The sequence below is a fragment of the Lathamus discolor genome, chromosome 2 (genome assembly GCF_037157495.1).
Source record: "Lathamus discolor isolate bLatDis1 chromosome 2, bLatDis1.hap1, whole genome shotgun sequence".
In the NCBI taxonomy this organism is placed as follows: Eukaryota; Metazoa; Chordata; class Aves; order Psittaciformes; family Psittacidae; genus Lathamus; species Lathamus discolor.
In genome coordinates, this window is record NC_088885.1 from 2164973 (window position 1) to 2191214 (window position 26242).

At 43.0% G+C, this 26242-nt stretch overlaps 1 protein-coding gene across 1 annotated transcript in view; it reads right to left on the reverse strand.

Annotated features, from left to right (window-relative positions):
* The window catches only part of ARPP21 (cAMP regulated phosphoprotein 21), a 422740-nt gene that overhangs the window by 314798 nt on the left and 81700 nt on the right, over positions 1–26242 (reverse strand). The gene's annotated exons all lie outside the window — the stretch shown is intronic.

Genomic DNA, 26242 nt, shown 5'->3' on the forward strand with positions numbered 1-26242 from the left:
GTGGAAGGGCCACCCCTCAAGAAAGTAATCCAGTACCCCCAGGCTACAGGAGACAAAAACCAAGAAGTCCTAACCCCTTCCACTCAAGGGCACGCTCATATTACAAGCATCCCACTGACAGCAAACAACTTCTAACAGGAATGGTTATGACTTATCCCTAGAGAAGGAGGATGAAATAGGACAAGATGCTGAAGATCAACATGGGGCTCAAGAATTGGCTCTAGGAGAAAGATTTCAGATGTGCAATCCCTAGAAAGTATTCATGGGCACAGGACCCTTCTTGACAGATGGATAATTCCCGGAGTATATGGCGTATCTGACCTTTAGCGATCAAGCCTGGCATGACTGGCAAGATGAGTGTTAGGCTTAGAGGAAAGGTGACAAGAACAGAAGAGACTTGACTTGTAATCTTCGTGGCTACTTTAAGTGCACATAAAAGGAATGAAATAAACAAGGCTACGGCAATACAAGACTGTCAGAAGGCAGGAAGAGGAATATTAAGGGAAATTAAAATTCCATAGGAGTGGAAATTGCTTATTAGAAAATGCAGTTCGAATGGGACAGACCAGATAATTGCCGTCCTAGAAATTAAGAGCCTAAATCATAGCTCCAGCAGCAAATATTTTGTACCTCTCTGAGTTTGTGACAGTAGATGGAAAACAGCAAATTAACACTTTTGGAGTTAATGAGGGGAAAGTCGTTTGGGTCCTGTAATCTGACGGCCAAGAGAGAAGAGAATTCGAAACAAATTCAAAAGGTAAGAACAACTAAAGCTGCGCTAAATACGAAAGGAAATGTAACAGTACATGGGTGTAAACTGCAGCAAAGTTGTGACCCTTTTTGTTAATGAACCTGCTTTTCTACAGAACAGGAATGCTGTAGCTCTCATTTACTTGGACTTCATTAAAACATCACGCAGGGACATACGGGAAATTATTAAACTGAAGATAGGTAGCACTAAAATATTGTAAGGCCTATGAAAGATTGTATGTAGAGAAGACAAGAGGTGAGGCGCTAGAATGGGTTGCCCAGGAAAGCTGTGAATGCTCCATCCCTGGCAGTGTTCAAGGCCAGGTTGGATGAAGCCTTGGGTGGGATGGTTTAGTGTGAGGTGTCCCTGCCCATGGCGGGGGGGTTGGAACTGGATGATCTTAAGGTCCTTTCCAACCCTCACTGTTCTATGATTCTATGAATACCAGTAGGGAAGGATGAGTGTCTTTGGCCAACCCCATTTCCCATTTTCATTTGTAACTTGGCCATCATAAATAAGAACATTCTGATGAAATTCAGTAATGATGTAACGCTGAGAAGCATCTCGAAATGGTACGGGCTCTGGCATTGTCTTGGAAGAGCTGGATGACTGAGATAGCTGTCACGTATTCCATTTCCTCTGGGTTCTTAGCACATATTACCAGGAGTTTGTAAGGAAGGAGCAGCCTCTCCCAAAGGTGCCCGTGCTATTGGAGCAACAGTGTTCCTCTCTATGTGCAAAACTGCCTGGGCAGCAGTTTCATGATGGAAATCTACCTTCTCTCTCACCGTTTCCCTTTTTGTCTCTTGTGTTCTTGTTTCATTCTACTTGTAAATCCAGTGAGGATTTTTGAAAAGGGATCAGGATCGAAAACGCGTTTCTTGAATCCTTAAAAAAGATGCAAAAAAACCCAGGTAAGATGAGAACTTTCTCAGGTTTCCTACACTGATAAAGCTTGCTGGATTTTGCCCAGAAATAGGCGTATATGCTAAATGTATTGTGAGAAGGCAGCACATTGATAGGTTAACGTAAAGAATGGTCTGAGGGGAACCAACCCCATCATTATAACTCCTTCATGTTGTACCTTAGCTTTACTATTTATAACCTTGCATGACAGCTGCCAAAAGGGAACTAAACCTGTTCACAGCAGGCAATTCAAAGCGAATACTCTGCTCTGTGTGGGGTTGCTGCTGGTTAGACTCCACCAGAGCATGGCACGCAATCCCCAAACCTTCCAATTACTAAGCAGACAACCAAGATGACGCCTGAGAGCCCCATTCACCAAACCAGATTACCAGGAGATAGACGCTGAAGCAGAAATGAAACGGCACTTACCTCCAGCAACTGTGCGCGTAGCCTAACGCCACAAAGAAAGCACAGACCCTCAGGGGGCATCCCAACCCATCCTTAAGCCCCCCAAACTGCCCTTCAGGAATGCCGTGGCAGCAATCAGAGGGGCTCTGGCATACCTGGCCCCATTTAGTGCCCCTCGCACTTGATCCTTTGCTGCTGCTTTTGTAGTGCAAAGCTATTCAGTGCATATGGAGGGGGGGAATTAAAACAAACCCGGCCCATATCCTAGCAGGCTGCAGGGAAATTAAGGACATAATTTTGAATGGCTGTGTTTACAAACAGTGGCCCAGTTTAGAGAGCTCTTTAGGGAGCTAAACTTTTAATGGCAGTTTTAAATACAGCAAAATAGGTTTCAGAAGGAAAAGCAATAGTTGTCCGGAGACTGTAGGGTGTGGGAGGGAGCAAATGGCAGTCCTATAAAGAACGCAGCAGCTGCTGCCCGTTTGGCATAGTTATTGCAGTATTTAGCATATATCACCCCTGAGGATGATTATCTTTCTGTCATGAGCATAAAAGACAGAAAGCTCATGAGCCAGTTGAATCTCTTTCTCATAAGTGGTAGGGAGGTAATGCAGTGATAACTCTTTGGAGGTTAAATATATTTATTCCACGGGAACAAGCTTTTATTATTATGGTATTTGAAAGGGACAGATATCGCCTGAAATCCTGATTTTTCATTTCTCTGTCTGTTTGGATTAAGCTTTTTATTATATCTGCATTATGCTTGCCACAGTAGGATACAAGCATAAGGTGGATGAGGCAGTGGAAAGAAACATTGGATAAGCATATACATTTCTTCATGAGGCTTTATGCTGCAAGTACCTGCACCTGTTTCCTTTGGGTAGCTCTGTACCTGAAAACCTGCCAAGAAGGAGATCAGTAGTACAGATAGTTTTTAAGAGCTGTGTGCTTTGTTCTTGTGGTAAAACAGCCACAAGCAAGAAGTGGTGCAGTTTCCCTAAATCCCTCCAAACTTCCTTCTGTGGGGTTGCAGTTGATTTGTCTCTTCTACATTCCATAGCAAGGTAGATTCCTGAAACGGGTGATGGAGTCAGTTTACACTGCCATAAGACCCCAACCATTCCACACTGAGCAATACTAATAGCCCAGCAGGGCCACTTCCAGGGGAAATAATTGCTTCAGGACTTGGTAATCCTAAAGACAGCTCATCTATAACATTTATCAGGAGATACTTGATTCTTTTATGGAATTCTCAGAAGCGCAGGTCCTCAGCAATTTGCTTTGGGAAAAATGAGCAACTCTGAATCATTTACTTACTAAGCAACTTATTCCAACTGACGATGGGCAAGGGGCATCATCAGGTAACTGGCCTGTATCAGGGATGCTGGAGCCTGCAATTTAGGCTCTTTGGCATAACAGTGCTATTAACTTTAAAACAAATCCCAAGCAAACTGCCTATACACAGAACTCTGCAGCTGAGAGAGCTATAAGCACCAGTGGAATGCTTTTCTTTTCCTGGGGGATTCATTTCAGGTCTGAAGATAACCTTCCCTTTTTGTTTAGGGAGACCCTAGTGATTTTAACCTCTTAAATTGGGCACCTGAGTTGGATGGTAAAAGCTGAAAAGGAACAAGTGGAATTTAGCTTTAGAAAGGTATGGCCTTTGGTGTAAGAAAGAGAAATCCTTTAGTGATTCACTGCTCTTTGTTATCATCTTAACCTAAACCCGCGTTATAAAATAATAAAACAGCGATACACAAATACGAATACAGAGGATCTTTACCCATCGTATCTTGCACAGCGTCACAAACCAGGTTAATTTGACCCTTAATATAAGTAACTATTTTTCACTGAAATTGCCTGACACCTAACTTTTGGGTAGAAAGTAGAAAGAGATAACTCCCCCTTCACTTCTTTCCTTGCACATTATACACAGCATCATATACGGCATTATATACCGCAACACACTACAAATTGAAAGAGTAAATTGCTTGTGTGTTGAGCTGGGAAAAAAAACCCTGCTTAAAATTCTGATAGAGATTGATTATTCCAACTGCTGAGCAGCTTTTTCAACTGCAAGGCTCAGACAGATTCATCCATACAATGCGCTGCTGTCACTCAATCAAAGTAGTTTTATAATCCCCTTCTGAAAGCAATAATTTCCTATATTCTGTGAAAAGCTCAGTCTTCTTCCTCTTTTGAGTTTATAAATTATCCCTATTACAGCAGGTTTCTTAATGTTAAAAGACAATTAACTATATTACTTTGAAAGCAGACTGAATGGTACCGGAAAAAGCAAGTGAAACAGAAGCAGCCTGAGATGCTCTGCAAGCCTTGCTGCAGCAGGGGAGGGGAAAAGCACCTTCTGGCTGGCCACAGGCAGGATACTGGGAGGCCTGGGAGGATATTCTCCAGAACACCAGGATAGCCATTGGAATCTGGGACTCAGACAGCTTTGATGAGGCAAGAGCTCACATTTCTGGTCCATTTTGGACAATTTGCATTAATAAGCACTTAAATAACAACTTCTCAGGAACTTTAAAAAAAGAGACAAGCTGTTTATTCTGTCAGTGCCGTATCCTGAAGTGTTCCAAATTTACAGCTCCTGGAACAGGCTTGGAAGCAGTCTCCTCCAGTTTCTCGCTGTTTTGTGACATCCAGCCTGGGCCAGTTACGGCTGGTAACAGACCAGCTCTGTACCCGCGAAATGGGGAGAGTCAGCTTCCCTTTTCCAGCTTTTAGCCGTGGTGTTTGATTGTAAAACACTCAAAGGAGTGTTTCTTACTGTTTACATACATGGCAGCGGGGTGTTTGGGCACTTACGTTCTGCAGGTTCCTGCCTCTCATTTGATGGACAGCTCTTGGTGAGATGCCATTAATAATTATGTTTTAATAAAGCTGCCAAAATTAGAAAGGTTAAACCCAACCCCACAACCTCCTCACCAAGCTCTGCGTTCACCATCAGTTAAAAACGAAAAGAAAGCCTAGGAATTAATCTACTTCCAATTATTTTAGGCAGTGTTACCTCCTCATGTCGGTCATAGGACCCCACCAGCATAACAAGGGAGCTGAGAAGAACGACTTTATAACACCTACCTAAAACAGCGATGTGATGCTTGCAAGACTCTGGAGGCAAGAGTCAGAGAGTACGAGGGTGGACAGGAAGGGTGATTGACATCATTGCAACAGGGCAAGTAGCAGCACTGAAAAGGGGAAATGCACAATAGCTTGAAGTTTCTACCTGTCTCGGGTGACAAGGAAATTGTGTGACTTCTCATACAGCAGAGACATTTAGAGGTATCTATAATGTTCACAGTGCCACTCCTGGGAATCAGGGGTTTTTGCACACTGCTGACAGCCTGATGCAGAAAAGACATTTCTGTTCAAGCAGATACTTTAGCATAAGCTTCAAGTAGCCACTAATTTAATATTTAAAAGTTTCTGCATTTTTTTTTCATTCTAATTTTCTCCAGGAAATATTTTCTTTGACTGAAATATTTTGATTCTAGGAATCAAATATTCAAATATTCAAGCAAACTGACATGAGCTGCCACAGAGCTTCAAGTCTCTTTCTTTACCTGCAGCCTAGACTCACTGGTTAGACCCCTTTGCTCCAGCCAAGATAAGGAGGTGTCTCACAAAAGGTCTTTAGCAACAAGCAGAGGTAAGGGAGATGTCTCGCAATGCAGATTTCTCCCCAGGTGGGAAGCTGCTTTCGCAGGAGGCAGGACGGTAACGCACCACGCTAAATGCAACACCAACTTCATCGGTCAATATTGCCGTGTTAAATGAAGTTTCCCTCAACGGCTTTTGCAACATTTCTTTTGGTACTGTCTGGGCTGTTCTAAAATTGATGCAGAATGTCAACAAAACCCAAAAAACCTGATATTTTCACTTAATAATGTTTCCTTACTGACGACTCGGATGCAAACTTTGGTGCTGGCATAAGTCACAACGCCACCCTTTTAATTGTCTATGAATTGTGCTTTAATCCAGTCTCCAAGAGATAAAAAGCATCATCAAATCCTATTTATTTCCGTACAGGAGTCTGGCTTCCCCACACCGGCTGACTCAGCATATCTGACTCCAAAGAACATTTCATACTCAACTTCTGAATTCTCACACACACATATATGCAAAATGGGCTGTCTACACAAGGAGTACACAGAATTACTCACGTAAAACAGCTCCTCACATGAATACAAAGTGAATTTAGACAAGAACAGTTTCTCTGTATGGAGAGAATCAAAGAAAACTGAATTTAGGCAGCTTTCTTTTAATTATTATATCTTTTTAATTAGGAAGGCTTTGCATGACTTTAATCTGGTTTCATTAATCTCATTTACATCAATCAGCCCGGATTAATTTCCCAGAGAAGACAAGCTGAACATTCAGGTTTCGCTGAATCAGCAATTGTACTTGGCACAATACAAGTAGTTGGCTTTAAGTATATAAACCATGACGGTAATCCTGCTAACAATCGCCGTTACTGCTCACATACCTGAAGAAAGGCACAAGCTGAAATGCTCACATAAAGCAAAAGCATAAGCAGGGTGTGGGGAGAGAGAGTTTATTAAATGGGTGCTCTAAAGGAACATAAAATAGGCTTGCCATCAGACAAATATCAATATTGCTTTGTAACGCAAGTGTTTCTTTAGAGCTATGGAGCAGCTTCGTTAACACATGAATAGGTCTTCAGAACATGACACGGCTTGAATGGAAACAGCCACACCAGTGGAACCTAATGTAAGCACTCTCCTCTTCTAGAATCGATCCACCTTGCTTCAGCTGGCATCCTCATTGTGCCGATGTCCCCTCACACCCAAACAGGCTGGTCAGAGCAGTACCTGCTTCAGATGGAGGTCACCTCCTCCCAGGTAATGAGTCCTTGGTGAGTCCATGGCATCTGGCACAACTCGGTGTGTGTCTGGCTGTAAAGATGCTTAGCCTGCTCCAGGCAAATTCAGCCTTTAAGTGCGTTACCAGAAACATTTACACTGCCCAGTGCAGGTGATTTTGCCAAAGCAGATTAGGGCGCATTTCCACAAGCCTCCAGTAAGGAAGGTGAGACAAGAAACCCTTCTGCCAGCCCCATGGGACCCAGGGGAGCACACAGCCGGACAGGGCAAAACAAGTGTATGAAATGAAAAATAGGTTGAGGCTTCTGAGGAAGGGCATGATGAAGGGCAAGATGAAGGGCAAGAAGTGGTGAGACAAGAACGTGACATCGTTTTTGCTGTGTTCTGTCCTAGCTATGCTCAGATGAAGACTACCAGACTACCTTGAGTGATCGCTGACCTGTGTTAGAGAAGCAGAAATCTTATCAGACCTGCCAGCCTGTTGCGAAATAGCCTTTTCCAGTTTGGGTCACCCTAACTGAATCAAATTACACCGGAACAACCCAGCAATAACTGGAGGTTAATAGCTAGGCGCTGGAGAGAATAATGTCTTCACATGGCCAGCTGAAGCAGGAGACCAGAACACAGCCTAACCAAGCCAGGGTAAGCCATTAACAGACATCAAATCGAAGTTGCACAAGGTGTTTCTGGTTTGCCCAAGAAGCATCCACAGAAAACAGATTATGAACAGACAAAACCATGCAACATAAACCTCTTGACAAAGGCACAGTGCAGAACGATGTACGCGTCAATGAACCTAGCCAGACCCTCTTCTTCCAGCTGCTTCTCTCCTCCTGTCTGAGAGCAAGAGCTTCTGCCACCTGTGACTCTTTCCTGGTTTTCTGGTGGCCAAAAGCATCTCCCTTTTTGCTCCCACATCATCTCACTTGGCCTGACTCTGAAGCAGACTGCACTTCTCTTAGCAATCACTCTAATGCCAGAAATGGGGCTTTGCTCCTGGTCCTCCCCTGTGATGCAATACTCAACCACACTCTTTATTTACACATTTTGCACCCTCATTTCTCCTCTCAGTAGTCATGAGTCTTGATTTGCAGCTAAGTAAGGAGTAAGGTGGCTGTAGAACAGAAGCAAGAACCAAGCTTCCAAAGCTTCTTTAGCGGTTGTTAATGCAGTAGTTCTCATCACACAGAGAAACAGAGCCATGTCTTTGGGCAGGGTCCAGCTCTCTAAACGTAGCTATCTAGAAAACCAGTTTGCCAGCATCCTTTGTAGTACTGGGGAAGCCCTAAACTGGACACAGTGATCCAGATAAAGTCTCGCAAGCGCTAAACAGAGTTGAATAAATCATTTCAACCTGCTGGCTACAGCCACGCTGAGGCAGTTAGCCTTCCTCACTGCCAGGTCACACTACAGCTTCACACTCTACTTCTGGTGCACCAGGACCCTCATCAGGTCATGTGCAACAACGCTGCTTCTCAGGTACCCGTCTGTCCCCAGGATGGGCTGCTACAGGGAGCCAGTATATCCATAGAACCATAGAACAGTTAGGGTTGGAAAGGACCTTAAGATCATCCAGTTCCAACCCCCTGCCATGGGCAGGGACCTCTTGCAGGACTCTGCATTTGCCTCTGCTGAGCCCATTCCTGCAGCCTGATGAGGTGCTCTTGATGCCAGCCTGTCCCACCCGAGCATCAGCAGCTCCCCTGGTGAGATGGCACATCAGGGAGTGCTGCCACTGCCAGGTTGTGACTGTGTCAAGTACAAACATCCTGCTGTGCTCCTTATTACCACAAACCAGAACAACAGCTGACTTCAGGAGAAGAGGAGCAGTGAGAAAGACAGCACTTTAAGCAAAAGGAAACACTTTTCTAGCTCACAGCAAGTCCTTTCTGCTAGTACAGAGAATTTCTCTTCTCCATATCGGTCCCCTTTAAATCACAGGGCAAATATCTACCAGTGACAAAATGAGAAAAAAAGGCAAGTTGGAGATGCTGAAGAGTCTGTGGAGGGAGGAAAAGCCAAACTTCCTGAGAGCTGAGGCCAGCAGTTCCAGCATGATTAATACATGCACGGTCTTGAACGCAAACACTAATGGCCTGCAATGAAGCTAAGCTGCCTGGGGAAATCAAGCAGGACACACTTTGCACCGCCACAGCCCTTCTCCAGAGTTTAATTTTCCTGTGTACAAAACCCTTTCCCTGGGTCTCAGCACTTTCCCTTGTTTTCCTCCCACAGTTCCTCCTGCAGCTCCGGTGAGAGGGAATTTGAAATCCATCCCAAGGATCTCCTCGGGGTGTATGGGCGCAGCTCCACAGAAACTCCCCCACTGCTTCAGCTTGCACAAATGGTGCATGGCAGAGGAGGAGTTAGAAGCATCTTTTCCTGGGTTGCCAAGCCATGCTGTACCAGCTGTGCTTACTTCCTGCCTGATCTCTGCAGCTCGGCTCTTGGAAAGAAGCAGCACTTCAGAAAAGCACTGTGGTTTATGCAGCATCCCCTCACTTTAGTACAGAGACAACACGACACTGCTGAACTGTGTTGGGTAAAACCTGGTAGCAGTCTTTTTTGTAATCAGCTGCCTGCATGCAGAAGCTCTAAGGTTTTCCACATTTAGTTATAAGGAATGGTAATTCCAAAGAGAAACAACCCTCTCCCCCCAGATAAATGAAAACTATAATGTCTTGAGGTTGGTTTTTCTCAATAAATGGCAGAACACTCACTTAAACCTCTTCAGGTATCACCGTTTACACATCGCTCCAAATTATCTCCTCTGTGAGCTAGTTTATGGTTAATAGAATTTGACACTTTAAATGCTCTGCTGAAACACCATCAAAGTACAGAACTAAAGATAATTACCCTTGCAAAGTGGAGAGTACTTCTGAATGGACTTACTGAACCATCAGAGTATATGTTGCAGAAGTCTCTTTCAAAACAGATAAAATTGTTACAGAATAGAGGCTATTAGAAAAGAAATGCTATAATCTCTTGTAATTTACATCTTCCAAATAATGGTTTCATCTAGGAGCTGAAAACGCCCTATTGAGTATCATTCAAATATTTACAAAAGCTTCAATGTAACAGCCTATGTATCTCTTCAGGGAAAAAGAAAAGGGGAAAAAAAGAGGTTATCAACTTGTTTCCTAAAGCACTCCAAATGAGAGAAGAGCACCTATGAGTACCCTGCATGTTGCCCTAGCACACCAGAGAAAACTGCCATGGGCTGATGGGCAAGCTATTAGCAATAACCTCTGTTAGTCACATAACGCGGAGATGCCATCACCTGCATGGGTTGCACCCATTCCCTCTTTGCCTCCCCGGCAGGTTGTGCTTTCTTTGTAATAGGAGCCACTAAACACGATGGGTGTCCTCACCTTGCGGTGTCACCCATTCTCTGCTTGAACTGCAGTTGCCACGTGGGAGGAGCAAGTGCAGACTGATGAATGGCACACGTTCAACATACCGAGTGATCAAAAGCTCTTTGGTTGGCTTGAGCTGCCTTAACCTCACAAAGGTAAGGGACCTAAACCATTTGTGGTGCCAGCCGACAACCGACCCGCCTCGTCTGTAATTATTCAAAGCAGACAGGTTTGTACAGAGAAGTAAACTGCTTTACCAGACCAGCTGGCTGAGATGGGTAAATCAGATACGTTTTTAAGCTGGTTTTTCTTCTGACTTCACACTGTTGCCCCCCTTGGTACTGTGGTGATTACAGTCTTGGTTCTTTCATCTGCCCTTGGTGACTTCCAGCCCACCCAGCTGTAAATATAACCTGTACGTTGGTTAGGGATAACTTCTAGTTAAACAGACCGGGTTGTTCTGGGGTTTTTTTAACCCTCACCTTTCCATCTACCCTCGCCTTTCAAAGTGGACAGTGGCCTCAAAATGCCATTGTCCAGCTCCCTGAGATGCAGCTTATCTGGTGGTCCCATGGACTTGTTTATGCTCAGTTTAAGTGCTCCTATCTTTTCCTTCCTGCAATGTAGGTAATGCTTCACTTCCTCAGGCCCTGCTAATACACCCAGGAAACTTCAAGGCCAGAGGGCAGACCTTACAAGTAAAAAAATCAAGCTAAAGACTGAGCACCTTGCCCTTTTCCCTGCCATGTGTCATTACGTGCCTTGGCCCATTGAGTAGCAGTGGACTCTGGCCCATTATCCTCAGCCTTTCTTTCTTTCCGTACTGATGTACTAGAGAATTTCTTGTAGCCCTTCACAATCCTTGATAGTTTCATCCCAGCTAATTTTATTCTACTGCATCCACGGGGTTTAGTTCTGTATTTTGGAAGGATACATGAGTGTGCATGGGTGTTTAAATGAGGGGTCCGTTCAGTAAACTCAAAAAAGGAGAGATTTTCCTTGTTTTGCATAAAGAGCTGAAGTTCTCTCCCAACCACCCGCTCAGATTAGAGCTTCTGGGTTCCTTCCATGGCTCTTCAACTTCCTCTTTGGCTAGCCTAGTAGTAAGGTGAAAATGGAAAGACAAACTCCCTCAGGAGACATAAAAATGGTAACAGCCTCCAAACTGTATTTATCACCAATGCGTTCCACAGGGAATCAAATAACTACCACTTATTTCTTCGTTTAAATGGTCTGTTCAGTCATCTTAATATTGATCTTTTGCAGGCGGAAAAATCTGAAGGAGGAAGATGATAGTGCAATCTGCCACTGCTAGACACACATACACTCCACACTGATGCTTGGAGCCCTGCGTTATCCAGCGCTAGTAAGTAGAAGCCTGAAACTGTAGTCAGTCTTGCATAAAGAGTTAGAAATGCCATATTCTCTTTCAAATCAATTTACCACTGTGCTCACCATGGTCTCTGGAGAGAGACATTAGGCAGGACTCAGAAAAGGTTATTGAACCATTTCTCCGACGTTGGTTTTCAATTATAAACAAAGTGAGGGCTCCGTTCTGCAAACCCCTACTTGTGGCCTGTATGCACATGTGCTACTACACACACAGGGTGAACGGAGAGGATTACCACATAACGTACGAGGTCCTGCTGACTTCACAGGGATCAGGGGCTGGGTTTAACGTTCAGGTTTCCAAGCTCTGACTTGCAGCAGCAAGAGCTGTAATGGCCTTTCGTTGAAGAAGGAAAAAGAGCTAAAACTGGATCGATGTGATTAAAACACCGCAACAAATGAGTCAACGTGGATTGTAGTGCTTGGGATAGAAACCTTCGTGCTCTTTACTGGGTTTACTTAGAAGAGTTGCTTAGCTGGCTTTTCTTAAAAGTCACTATGTGGTTTGTCTAGCTGGGGGTAAAAGGGCCCCTTTGACAGCCAGAGCATAGCCTCACGTTCATTATTACTGTATCTTGTTCTTCTAGTTCCCAGCAGGCACATGGCCCTTTACAGAGAAGTGAAGACAATGCTGACTTATGCAGAGGGTCTAAATTAAACTCTCCACAACAATGGATGTGAGCAAGAGAGGTTTTGGCATCGACGATAAGCAGGATAACAAGAAAGGCTGTTGTTTGGGCAGGTTTGTGTGTTTCTGAAAGCAAGAAAGTGGAATAAAGACCCTCCTCTGCTGTTTGCCAGGGGTACCTCTGCAAGAAATAGGCAAGGAATTGTCTGTGGAAAAAGGATTTGGGGGACAAGGGGTGATCCAGGGCAGATAATGTGTAAGAGCAGGGACTAAGCCGCATGACCCCTTGATGAAGCATTCAAAAAGAAAAAGTCAAAGCAGGAGCTACCAGTAAAGGAACAGGACTTCTGTGGTGTCAGGGATGGAATGCAGAGACACGAAGGGCCAGGTAGCAGCAGTACAATTCCCCTCAAACAAAAAAATCCCACACCAGTGGTGTTCTAAGTCTCATTTAGTGTGAGGGTAGGCATGTAAAAAGGAGGAAGGGAAAGGACGGTTTCTTCCACAGAATAAGGTGGCTCTTCGTGGTACTTGACACCTAAGCAGGGAAGCACCAAAAAAATAGGGGACTTCATGACTTATGTTGCCACAAATGAGTTTTACAGAGGGGGACACTTCAATCATAGGAAATCAAATCTAGAGCTTTCCTCAGAGACCCGTTAGAGGGAAGGAAAAGAAATCCCATGAAACAGTTCCAGAAACAAACTCATAGTGAAATAATATTGTTCCATGCCTCCATGGAGCGTATTAACACCAAAGCCATTCCAGAGACAACTGGAAAGTTCACTTCCCTGTCTCACCAGTCTGGCAGGATAACAGAATCAGTACAAATAATTTCCCTGATAATTAAAAAAGAGAGAAAGGGGAGAAAAAAGCAGTTGGAGGGCAGAAAGCCCCAAAACTGCGACATTTTAAGCAAACAGATGCATCTTGCACGCTGTTAGGATTCCACTGGATGCTGTCTGTATTATTTAATTAACAATAACTACCCAGCCCCTTTTTTGCTGCTAATGTAATCTTGAAAGCACTACACTCACTCCACTTGCAGATTTTATGGCAACATTTTGAATTATAATACTCTGAGTACACTTAACTACCCATTCAATGTGGATCTAATAAGGCAATCATAGGTTCATTAAATAGCAATTGATTATTAACTCTTTGCTAGCCTACAGGTGTGAATATTTGATAAAGACCAGTGTGTTCTAGAAAAGACAACCAGCCCAATAAGTTAACTTCTTAGCCCTTAACACATCAGGCTAAACCATTTTGTCCATTCAGTAGCAAACATGGGATCAATTCAGTAGCAAAATGCCCATTGTCTTCACTATGAGCAAAACATAGACATAGACTGACGGTTTTGTAGTGAATAATGGCAAGTGGATTTTGTCTTCACCAGGAAAAAGCTCACTATATTAAAATGTATTAGCATAAATAACATGACATTTTCTTCCATGTTACTGACCTTGTGAACATGGCTGGAAAAAAGGCTTTCTAACCCACATGCTTCAAAAAGCAATTGGGGAAAGCAGAAGTCAGATGGAAAGCCAACGGGACATGCCTAAAAGTAGAGCTGAGTGCCTAACAGACAGGGAGCAGTGCTGTGCCCATGCTCAGTCTGCTCACCTCACAGTAGGTCCCACATTTAATGACAAATGACAGGGGAAACACTTGTTTAAGGTTAGGATGTCACTGTGGTGCACTCAGAAGTAAGACCTATTATTATCCAAAGTGCATTATTGCACTCATGGGTTTTTTGTGTTTCAAGAACAAAAAAATGGTTCACTTTCTGCTTGATTTTTAGTAATCCCGCTTTGCTGTCTTTGGACTCCTTCACCATTGCCAATGGGAAGCATCATCTGAAACGCACGTTTCTCAGAATATTTCATGAAAAGGGTTTGGAGACTTTCATCATTCAGACTCAACGCTTCATCGCATCAGTATCACTGTCATGTGATACTGATGCTGACCAAGCTTCAAGACTGATTCATCTCTGTCACTGATTATATCAGTTTTAACCCATACTGGCAACACTTTTGGAGCATTCCCCAGACCAAAAAGGCACGTACTAGTAACCTATTCAGCAAGAATCATCAAACAAGATGAGCAGCTAGCTGCTACCTTTTCCCATTTCACCTCAGGGATAAGATTGTACATTTGAAAGCAGCTTCTTACCAGCGTCCACTGTGTTCTGAGGGTGCTGAGGTGCTGGCACAGGGCGCCCAGAGAAGCTGTGGCTGCCCCATCCCTGGCAGTGCTCAAGGCCAGGTTGGACACAGGGGCTTGGAGCAAGCTGCTCCAGTGGAAGGGGTCCCTGCCTGTGGCAGGGGACTGGAACTGGAAGAGCTTTAAGGTGCCTTCCAGCCCAAACCATTCTATGATTCTATATAGATAGAACTGATTTTTGCATCTTGCTTCAAGAACTGAGTAACAGAAAGACAACAAACAAAAGCCAGTTGCACTGAAAAGAACACGCCGTAAGCCCCAAAGTGTGCTGTGTGTTCCCAAGGTCTGTAATCAGAAAGGACTGCGGAGCATGTAGTGTTTCTACCCAGTAATTGAACAGCTCTCCTCTAAATTTCCTGAGACCAAACACTATTGATTAATGGTTTAGCCTGTGCAACACCAATTTATTTTGTCCTATCGAAAAAAAGGAAGAGAAACAAAAGCCTTTCTCTTCACCCAGATGAAAAGGTGCCTATACCAGGAGCTTCACAGCTTCGTGTTCATAACCTGCTTGCTCTAATCCACTGATGTGAAGTCAGGCTGTATCATACTACTAATGGAATAACCAGGCCCCTCGCACCTAATAAAACACAACTTTATTAACTTAATCCAAGTAAGTCCCTGGTGCATGTGCAATTCTTGAGCTTGGGTATAACGACTTTAATGAGGAAAGCAAACCTTTTGGTAGTTAAGTGCCAAACGTGCTTTTTCCTTCAAGTTTTTCTTCCACTTTCATCAACAAGCTCCCTTTCCAAAACATCTGTGTGCATGTAAACCGTGAACTCAGATCAGCACATCCAGTTAAATAAGCTCATACAATCACAGCATGCCATGGGATCAGCAGTTCAGACATGTATTTTGAGGTTACCGGTATAACCCTTAGTTTCTTCCTCTGAACTGGAATAAAAGGTCACTTTACATTCCAAACACATTAACTCATTGCCAGAATACCCTTCTTTAATTGTCTTGAATGATAACAAGCAGGACGGTCATTCTAACCTGCTAAAAGACTGTGCAAAAATACAGCTTATTCTTCGCATTTTACTGACCAGGCTTGATAAAGTAGGGAACACTTGATAGTTTATACACATTAATTAGAAGAAAAGCACTGGAAGGAAACATGAAACTGGGGATCTCAATCCAGACCTAAATGTCACGGCTAGCTACAATTAAACCTGTGGTTCAAACAAGAAGTCCAGTTCCTGCTTCCAGACTGAGCAGGTTTTCTGCATCCCAATGAAAGCAAATAGTAAAAACAACCAAAATAAAAGTGTGCTTTGTTATCTAACAGGGAAAAAAAGAAACCCACCCCGAAACAACAGTAAAGAAAATAAAACACTCTTGATAAAAGAAGCCATCCATGCTTTTAGTGTCTTTCTTCTTTTCCAGCTCATCTGACAAACAAAGGAGACTGAAAACAGCCTTACTTTGCTTCTGACTTTATTTGATGCATTCTGGGTATAGCATAACATCCCCAAACCTTCTTTGCGTCACACTTCAATAAACTTGACACCTGTAATAAAGCTCAGGTTATACTTTACTTCTATTAAAATATTTTCTGCTCTCAGGATCACATCAGCTGAAGTCACAGACCGGTATTACCAATACATCTGCTCTGCTATACACTCTAAGTGGAATCAGTAAACACTCACCCATCATCTTTTCACCTTTCTGTAAAGTCAAGGCACACACACTGCTTACTGCGTCTCTCAAGAAAAGGACTTGGACACATAAAGGAACCTTTTGTTCACTAGCTAGAGTCTTGCTTTAGGCATTAATGTAACTAAAATTCCTCACAAAACACTTTGGGACCCGATATTCTGCAGTGGCTCCTCAGAACTTGCGAAGCTGCATCCTCAGCTTGTATAAATCACCGCTGCTCACTGACATCAGCTGAGGCTAAACAGCATGTAGAAGTTGAGGGTCTTACCCCAGTGGACTGCTGTGCTCTCAATCAGAGTACATAATACCAACATCACTGGGAAAGAGATTGCTTAACTTCACTTGTCTCTATATTGGTCTCAAAGCATAAAGGTCTTTGAAAGGCCTCTTGTAGGTTTGGCTAACAGGCATACTGGTCTTATTCTACCACTTGGTACCTTTGAGCAGAATGAAACAGCTTCCTTTTAAAAATAAGCACAATAGATAAGCAAAAACAAATCTGCGAAGAAACTGAACCTTCCTTTCTCATCAGAGCCAACATTTTTACCTCTCCACACTAGAGGTCTTCCTTTGTCTCTACCATCATCAGTTTAGAGCCCAGTCTTTCACAACCCTGCCACTGTAAAACTGAGATCTCAGTACCAAAGTTTTTCAGTAGGACAGAAAAAATGAGTCTGATGTATATCAGAGAGGGGTATTTAAAAGGTATGATGGAGAATGTTAAAAACCTCTTTGACATTCATTGCAGTGAACAGAGCAGTTTTATCAACAGGCTCATCACACACGAGTACAGAAATGTTCCAACTGCGTGCCAATATTTATAGGGCACACCTCAGCCTACAGTACTTTATGTGATGCTTGAAGGAATAGGTTTTGTCTGCAGAACACAACATGTGAAAATGCAGATTTAATTTAGCTCCCTGGTGTGATGTGCTGTGACATAACTTTGATCTATGCGATCTGCGCTCACCTGAAACTCTGCACTTGGAGGGCACAGTAGGGGAATCTTGAAGGGAACAGAACACACACAAGAGGGTCCGTATCTGCTTTTAGTCAGAAGCAGGACATGCCCAGAGCAATCATTCTGCACCACAAGTTCGTATGCAGCAGGAACAGTTCCAGTGAGCGTTTCTAACACAATAGCAACACAAACACTATTTGCATTGTTTTAAGGAAATGGATGAGATGTGACCATGAGAGAGCTTTGAACGTCGTCATGCAGGGAACTAACGAAACTTTGCCTGAAATATTGCCTGCATCCTTGATGCACCCATACGCAGGAAGATAAATCTACTACCAGAAGAGGTGCGGTAAAAGGCTTCTAGTGTGATCAGAGGAATGAGGAACCCCTTTTTTATGAGAGGAAACTAAAAGTTCGGCTTACCTGGCCTAGCCAGAGGAAGGCTAATGGGGATATGATTGCTTGCCTATTAATGTATCAGGGAGTGAAAGAAAGGACAGCAGGGAGCGAAAAGAATTAATCAAAAGAACTATGTTGTACAAGAGCTAATAGGTATAAACTTACCCAAATAGGTTTAGACTGGAGATGAAAAGAACGCGCCCAAGCCCCAGAGCTGTGAGATTTTTATGTAGTAATGAAAGCAAAATAACTAAAACTGAAGTTTGAGACGTTATTCTATGTAACGTCAGACCACAGAGCAGCCCATGAGGCTCTGAAAACCACGACACAAAGGGTATGGAGGATACTGTTCCAAGTCACAGAAGGTGTCTGTGGGTCAGCTTCTTTTCCCTACTCAGCTTAGAGATCTCTTCCCATCTTACTCACAAAATGCTCTATGCTCTTGGAAGAAACAGGCAAAGGCACATGTTAGGGGCACAGCTGTATTTGTGTGCCCTCACACTGAGGTCAACACAAAACCAAGTGAAGATGCATAAGCAAAAGACTGCTACAAATCATGGACAAAGAAAGCTTGCTGACACAGCAGCATTCAGAAGTCAAGAGTGGATCAAGGCCGTCAGCCCCTGGAAGGAGCTCAGGCAGCTATCGTCCCCATTCAATCAGAAAACTGATGCGTTGCCAGCTCAATTTGTAAAGTTCCTGTAATAAGGGAAAAATAACAAGGACTCACATTCCTGAACAAAGGAAACCGTGCCTAAGGAATTCCAATCCTCTCTGCAGAGGCATGCTGTGGGGAAAAAAACAAAAGCCTTGCTCCGAATGCTGCATTCCAGCCATCCTGACAGAAACCTGACATTTCTGCTGAACTTAAAGGCACCAACCTGTGCAGGTGACATGAGCAGACGGAGTCAGATTTTCCATAGCAATGGGCTTTATCAAGAAAACAGTGGGAAGCAGGCTACAGGGAAGCCTTCTGCAAGCATAGACTCACAGAACAGTTAGGGTTGGAAAGGATCTTAAGATCACCCAGTTCCAACCCCCCTGCCATGGGCAGGGACACCTCACACTAAACCATCCCACCCAAGGCTTCATCCAACCTGGCCTTGAACACCGCCAGGGATGGAGCACTCACAACCTCCCTGGGCAACCCATTCCAGTGCCTCACCACCCTGACAGGAAAGAATTTCCTCCTTAGATCCAATCTAAACTTCCCCTGTTTCAGTTTGAACCCGTTACCCCTTGTCCTGTCACTACAGTCCCTGACGAAGAGTCCCTCCTCAGCATCCCTATAGGCCCCCTTCAGGTACTGGAAGGCTGCTATGAGGTCCCCATGCAGCCTTCTCTTCTCCAGGCTGAACAGCCCCATGAAGCAACGTGTTCCTGTTGTGACAAGGCACTCTAGGACTCTCCTCCAGCAAGGCTTAGTTGGCGCATTGCTCTGTAATTACAACAGGCACTTGATTTAAGCTGGAGCTTCTCTGAAGTTATTTGAGTCAAGAGCATGTTGCATAAAGGTGAGAGCATGACAAGCAGTATTGATAACAGGGCAGAGGAGCCCTGTGCCATGAGGTTAATTTGGATGCAGAGCCATTCACGTTTGGCAGATTCAGAGGGAAGACAGATATAGAAAGGTCAGAACAGAGCAGTGGGAGATGCTCCTTGATGGCTCTTTCTCTCCCTTTATAAAAGCCTGCCTTCAAACTTGCAGACACAGTTCTGCAGAAGTGGTACACATCTCTCCCTCCTTCCTCACACTGCATATTACCAGCCAAGACTGAGGATTCAAGCGAACTGACAACCTGAAATTTAAGAGCCTCCGTATTAGAGCTAAAAAGTAATCTATGTGCCTCCTAACATACCGCCTGCTGAGCAGGTGCTGCTGGTGTTAAGAAGTTGACTAACACGCTCTGCCAGGACATCCAGGAGGAATCTTCTCTATTCCCGAGGCCGCATTCTTCATGAGTGTGCTGCCAGACAGCACGATTAGCTGGAAGCCTGTGAGTATCATGGCTGAATCCATAGGCTCAAATGTCTTAGAGATGAGGATTTCAAGAGCAGGTGGTCAGCTCATTAAATCCTGATTCATGTCAGCAGGACTTCTCCTTCCTTCCTTTTCCCTGCTGCCCACAGCTCCCTGGGTTGGGGACGTGTGTGCCTCCCAGCCCTCTGACGTATACCAAACGCAATCCTTAGGGCTTCTGGTCCAGCCTCTCAGCAGCAAAAATGCGCAGCTGTTCCAGAGATGGGGAGGTGGGTTTAGGGCAGGGACTAGCCATAGGTGACACTGGTGTCTTAAACTGCAGGACCTCCATCACCTACATGCAAACCAGGAGGACTGCAGGTAGGATGTGGAAAGGAAAACTGCAGGTAGGAAAGGAAAAGGACTGCAGGTAGGAGGGGAAAAGGGAGAAGGAGCATGAAAACAAACAGTAGTTTCACCTTCCTTTTGTCATTTAATTTGTTTTCAAAGTGTTCAGGATTGGCCGAAGTGTCTGATGGTGACCTATGAATAAGACTGTACTGGAGTTACAATGACTGGCAATTTTAGATGGCAATTAATGCTTCACGCTACACAGCCCTCCGAGACAGAACTTTGCGTCAGTGGCCAACGCAACCAGAAGCATTTTATAAAGCTCCACGGCTATCAGATGAACATGTTTTGAACATGAAAAACTTGAGCAAATAGAAAAATATGATGCCCCAGGTTGTTATATTTTGTGTAGTTTGGGGGTTTTGGGTCGGTTTGGGTTTCACTTGAAGGTTTCATTTGTTGGCTTTGGGGTTTTTTTGCAGTGGCAGTGGCTTTTTCCTTATGGGTTTGGATTTCCAATACTCTTTTAACATGGTCTGCTTTAAATTCAAATGTGAAAGCAACGCACAAGCTCTCTCTCTTTACTAAGCCTGCAAACCCTCCATCTCTCACCTCTTCTCCCATTTCTGAGGGAGAGAAAAGCAGCACAGAGAATGTCTGCTCCCTTCCCCATCACGCTGTAAGGTCACTGAGTGAGTTCTTGCCAACAGCTTTACTGTTGGCAAACCTTTGCTCCCTTCTCCTGGTTATCCTCTCCCTTTGTAGCACCAAAATGAAGAGCATCTGTGACTTTGATAACATAGTTTCAAAGAACCTAAACACAGCTAAATATGAAATCCACAGTTGTTCTCTATACAGACTTCAAGTAAATCCAATTTGCACTTAAATTAACCGGCAGAATCACTTCAACTTTTATCCTCATGGACTTTGCTGGCTATGCCTTTATCTCTGAAAAAGATGTAGTGACAATGCAGCTTTCTATTTAAAATTCACTCTGTTCATTTGATTTGCTCTGGATATTTATGCCTGGAAACCAGCCCCGTGTGGGTATGGTTGCAGCACCTGGGTTGAGAGGATGCGTTGAGCACAGATGCATGTGGCCTGTGGTAAGGACCCACAACAAGGCCCAGCTTCTCTTTCAACTGTTCCACCAAAAGAATAAACCTGGAGGGTTTTTCTCTGCTTATGGCAAGAATTCTGGTTGCTCTATGAACCCAGGTTTCAAGTGAGAATTTGGCTGGCTGTAATAGAATTTGCAGCAAAGATGACACTTTTCTGGCTGTCATAGGGCATGAGGAAGAAGGACTGGAGCACTGAAACTTAGAAAAGACAAAAAGTAACTGCAGTGGCATTCCATGGAAAAAGGAAATCAAAATCAAGACACAGCTGTATTGATACCCCCCCTTCCCAAAACGGATCAAATTCCTCTATGGCACGACGTCTGCTGCTTTTGTTTTTACCTTGGTTTCATGTGGTTTCACTTGGCATCTCAACTTTCTGAACCCATTCTTTGCCTTATCCATGAGGATGACAGAAACCTGCATTCCAGCATCAGTACAGGTGGTCTGAAGACAGCGTGACTTTGGAACTGGTTTATGTGATCCCAAGTAAAGCCACAGCCCTCTTATGACAGAAGCTGCACCAGGGGAACTGTCAGCAGTCATAGAGGTTTCTGGAGGGCACCGGTTAAGGCAGAAAGAGAGGCCACATAGCTAAGTATTTTATTGCTTTCCTTGAGCAAATTCACCTGCTTAGGACTCAATGCAACATAGATTAAACCTCTCTAACTTTTCTTTCTGGGGGGAAAAGCCCCTTTCACCTGCTAGGACACAAAGTATTAATACAGTTCCTCTTGGTCTGACAACCGTTGCTGAAAGGAAGTGTCAACACCAGTCCGACAGCACAGATTTATGGCTCTGAGTCTAGAATAATCACTTTTCAAGCACCACTACTCTTCCTCCCTTCCTTCGTCATGTTTTGGTAAATGGACGGGTAGAAAATACACTTGGCCCTTGTCCACAGCCCCATCTATTATACTTGTAAGAGGTTTTAGTAAGCACAAAACGCAATAAGGGTTTAAATAGATTTAGAAAAACCCAACTACCAACAAAGCACCGAAGAACATGTGCTCATGTTGAAACAAGATCCCCTTGTGTGAGGAGCCAAACCAGACCCCAACAACACATGGCAGACCTTCCACCGGGACCACAGTGTTGGTGTGCTCAAGCCCTCCACTGGCACAGGAGAGGAAAGAGAAAGAAAAACCCTTCAGGCAGGTAACTCCTGACCATCTTCATTGGAGTTGGTTGTGGTGAGCTGCACTGCTGACAGGCAATGAAGTCAGTCTTATCACAGGCAAATAAACCTCATGTGCTGTGCCACTTGGCACACTGTATGGAGCACGCGCCTAACAGCATCACTGCATTCCAGGAGCTTTAAACCAAGTGATATATGTGTATATACATATATATATAAGGTATATGTATACGGTATATGTATTTACCTTATAAGGTAAATAATTTACCTTACATATGTGTATATATATTTTTATATATATTTATTTATATATTACATGTTTATATTGCTATAAATTATAAATATTATAAATTTTATTTTGTGATATTTATAATAAAAATTTAAAATAAAAATACATTATATTCTATTATTTTCATTTATTCATTTATAGTTTATTTACATTAAATTTATTTTATTTTTATTTTATTATTTATTATCTATAAAAACTTGTATTTTTTATATATAGATGTAATGTTTCTAAATAATATAAAAATTATATTATAAATCTAAATATATATTATTACAAAATATAGATTATATTATATATTTATATCTATTATTTGTATTTACCTTATATATGTATATGTACATATATATAAGGTATATGTATAAGGTATATTTATTCACCTTATAAGGTAAATACAGATTTACCTTATAAGGTAAATACATATATATTTATATGTAAATATATATATTTACAGAGGTAAATATATATATATATATATATATATATATGGTAAATTTTAATTATGTATATTACAACACTGGCTCCTGCAAGTTAAACAGGACATTTTGAAGTAAATCCCAGGAAAGGTACAATCAATAGCAAGAAGTAAATGATGCAGTCACAGGACTCCAATACATCTCTTCAGGTCCAGGTTTTTCCTCGTATCTTTCCCACATAGCAAACAATTTACACACAGCGCTGCCTTGCAGCCCTACCCATGGCACAAGAAAATACGGCAGGCTGAAAACGCACCTAAAAAATCCCCTATGGAACTGAAACAGAATTTCACAAGAAAATACGGCAGGCTGAAAACGCACCTAAAAAATCCCCTATGGAACTGAAACAGAATTTCCCCTATGAAAGAGCAGAGAACCCAGAAGGGTTTGAGGGATGCAATGACCCAGCTGAGTTTTTCCCAGAACCAATGGTCTCACGCACCCGACTTCTACATAGGGTGAACTCTAAACTGCATCTCATCAGAGCCCTGCTTTTGAAGCAACCTGAGGAAGTTCAGCTAGTTCTGTGCTTCAGCAAGACCTGAGCTCCCTTCCAACCACGCTGATTTCCGCAGGCTCTAGACCAGTGATATTAACAAGTCTGCGAGGTATTCCTTGTCGTACCGTATGAAAAGAGATGCTGTCTAACCTGCTTTCTATGCATACGCACAGTCTCAACAATGACCACTCTTCTCCTTTACACCCTCTTATTTAATCTTAACATTTCTCACGACAGAAGCTGTTAGTTCAGCCTGTTGACGATGATAAACAACTCTAACTTGTGGCTTTGCCGCTGAGCTGTTTCTGAAGCGGGGGGTTGACACATCAGAAGGCAGGCACTGCTCTCCAACGTGCGTCTGCACACAAACCCTGAGCAATTGCGTTAGCAGATAAGCGTGTGAGGCTGCGATATGTCAGCAGCCATTAACAGATGCACTCGAAGAGTCACACAAGGCCATGAAATGCCATCTCGGAGCAAGGAATACGCCTGCACAGATTAACAGTCTCCTTAGGAACCACGGAGAAAATCCATGTTTTGAAACGCATCTCCCTCAAAACAGTAATAAAAAGTAAGCTAAAACAAACCACGATCCACTCTCAGAAGGGAACACGAGAGCTTGGACAGAGCTTGCCTACTGTGGTTGTAACCAATTACTTGCATTAGTGACACTAGTTAAACACATGTCCAAGAAGTACTTCTGTATCAGGGTATTATCTATCTATCCATTTGCCAAGCAGGGCTGTTCTCTGAAAGCCTCCACATCCCTATTTTAACTGCAGGTTTTAACCAAGCCAAGCCTGTGGGGTCGATATTGTATAAGCTGACAGGGTGCCAACATAGCTTTTGTGGAATGACAGTGATTCAGAGCAGCTCGAGCTGCGATCCCTTCGCTTTAACTGGAACTTATATTCACTTTTTAAGTGTTTTGGTCTTGTCTTTGGCTGAACGTGGGCCATACCAACTTGTGTGGCCTGCTGGAGATGACATTACTACTACATCCCTTTTGCATCCCTTGGCTAATTTTGCATTTCTGACTTGAAGGGATACTATAATGGGTTAAAAGTCCACACATCCTAAACTAACATGCACAAAATCAACCAATTTTTATTAAAACACTAAAATTAATGTATTTTTAAAGATGCCTTTTAAATCATTACACAGAAGTCCTCCTGATTTCCAGCAATCACACATGACCCTTCCTTCACCCCAAGGACATCTCTTCTGCAATGAAACACCCATGGCTCACAGTGAGGACTCGCCACCAGCAGGCAGCCCACCCCAACAGGGGTGCTTGCTGATACTGCATAAGAGCATGGGCAACCATCTTGATGGAAGACGGTATCTGCTTATCATTCCAGTGTTTGAGCTCTGCCAGGACAGGCGCATGTCCCTGCCCATAGCAGGGGGCTGAAACTAGAGGATCTTAAGGTCTTTCCAACCCTAACTATTCTATGATTCTATATGTACACACAAGAAACCACCAGCAGATATAAGGGCAGTTTTCCAAAAGGATGAAGAAACGGCTTCTGAATTCCCCTCAGCAGCAGAACAGGCTCTGAGCTCCTATCAGGGCTGAGCATCAGTGAGGTCAATAATTCATACTGCTACTGAACACTCCCCTTGATATAATCAGGATCTAATCATGCTGGAGATGGCTGGGTCAAGTTTTGGAGCCATAATCACCCCCTGAAAAGTGTTGTTGCAGGAGAACTAGAACGCTAACGTTTCAGACAGAAAAACATCCTGAAAGCCTCTCTCTAGTCAGAAAACTCTTCTGATTTGAATTCAAACTTAACTTTCAGGCTTAAAATCGCATCTGTATTTAATTACTAATTCATTAATATATATTATTAATATAATTAAATATATATTATATATTAATATAAAAATATTTATATAAGTATTTTAAATGAATATATAATTAATATATTAACTATATATTATTAATATATAATAAAATATTGTCTATACTTCCTTACAATTTATTTGAACAGAAATTTTGAATTTGGAAAAAAAAAAATCACTTAGCATTCAAAATGAATTTGGGTTTTTACCTTTTCAATGCAATAAAAAGACTTTGTTGTTCGTTTCACCCCCACACACAGATTTTGCTAATTCTTAGAATGACTGCAAATTGAAAAATTACTCATTTCCTCAAAGTTTGGGTTAAGCGTTACATGAAAGCGTAAGAAATCAGTTCCTGCCTCAGTTTGTAATAAATCACAGAACAGGAGGAAGAAAAGAAACACCATTTCTCTTGGCATTCCAGCTGACTGGAACTGAGCTCAGAATGATTTACTGAGTTGACCAAAGGCCCACTGGAAATCAGTGTTACAGACTGAAACAGATTTGCTTTGTTCCAGGCAAGAACATTTACCGCACCATCTCTATTCCCTGCAACGATCAAGACACTTGGGTTCTGAGTTCATCAACGCAGAAATGACCTGTGTTTTGCAGCTCAGCAGCAAAGAAACAAACTCAAAGCTTGCAGGCTGGTCATGGCCTACACCTCAGTTTTTCCAAGTGAGGCTTTCTGATGAAGTAATAATGTTCTAGGATACCCAGCAACTGCAGTAACGTGAGAAAGCGGTCTTAGCTCTGGCTGAAGTGAAAGAGCAATGGGGAGGAGCTGAAGGGGACGTTTTGTGTTCAGTGGTTCTGTTTCCAGCAAACTTTTGGGCTCCCATAGAAAGTTACTGACCAGGAAATGTCTAAGAAAGAATGAGATTTATTTCCACTACTCAAAGATCAGTTACAAAAAGAAACATACGGCACAACGGATGAGATCCCTATGAACCTTCTACAAAGCTATCGCCGCAAGAAATGGGAACAGTTTAATATTGACTAAAGCTGTACAAATACCGTT